This window comes from Dendrobium catenatum, unplaced genomic scaffold (genome assembly GCF_001605985.2).
Source record: "Dendrobium catenatum unplaced genomic scaffold, ASM160598v2 fragScaff_scaffold_542, whole genome shotgun sequence".
Classification (NCBI taxonomy): domain Eukaryota; kingdom Viridiplantae; phylum Streptophyta; class Magnoliopsida; order Asparagales; family Orchidaceae; genus Dendrobium; species Dendrobium catenatum.
In genome coordinates, this window is record NW_021319004.1 from 2,419,201 (window position 1) to 2,420,165 (window position 965).

Here is a 965-nt window from a genome sequence, read left to right on the forward strand (position 1 = left end):
GTTAATCTCCATTCAGTGTTTTTAAATTCTTAGCGTCTCTTGCCACTTGATTGGATCAAATTCAACATTGAAGCTAATTTTTTGAGTTTGAATCTTGGAGGAGTTATAATGGATCATAAAGGTAGATTACAACTTGCTTTTGGTAAACTATAAAAGCATTGAGATATTACCCAATTGGAACTTCAAGCTATTTTATTCATTTGAGAAAATTTGCAAGATTAGTTATTGGATTACGAAGGAGTGGGAGTTGAAGGGGACGATGCAAATATCATTAAGATGATATGTGGTTCTTTGAAGGCTTCTAATTAGAAGCAGGATGGTTTTGGAATAAGGATCTTTTATTTCTACATAAATTTGAAAATGTTGTTCTACGTGATGTTCCTAGACTTTGTAATAAAGTGGCAGATCTTTGTGCCACTTATGCTCTCGTAGTAACTTTACTTGGGATTATTTTGCTTTTGGTAACATTCATTCTTATTACTTTGTTAAAGAAGGAATGTGATGATTTTTCTTATTTTTGTAGTTCGTAATAGGTTTTTCTATTAATGAAATTTGAAATCTAAAAAAAATAAGGGATCCTACAAGCTTATTAGAAATAGTCTAAAAAATAAGCTAATAAGGTAAAAAAGCATGATGATGTCACTTTTTAAGTATCTCCTTGAATCTCTCCCAGATCTCATAAATTGACTATCCATTAATTTGGAAAAAATGAAGTAATATCTTCTCTATGTTTAGAAATTTTTTATGGTGGGAAATTTTTTGCTATAAACTTATGGGCCAACATATTCTAAGTAGTTATAGAGCCTCGGGCAAGGAATTTAATAGTATTTTTTCTTTGTCCCCTAATGAAATTGAAAAACATATTAAGTCTAATAGTTTCTTCACCGACACACTTATACTTGAATGTCATGCAAATTTTTAGATATCTAACTTAGTTTAGGTTGGGAGCCTCAATCAGAGTTATT

General features: G+C 30.5%; 1 non-coding gene across 1 annotated transcript; it reads left to right on the top strand.

The window, feature by feature from the left end:
• The first annotated feature begins 625 nt into the window (after positions 1–625).
• LOC114579601 lies at positions 626–733 on the top strand. The gene has a single exon (XR_003700670.1). It is a non-coding gene; the product is annotated as a small nucleolar RNA R71 (small nucleolar RNA).
• The last annotated feature ends 232 nt before the right edge of the window (positions 734–965 follow it).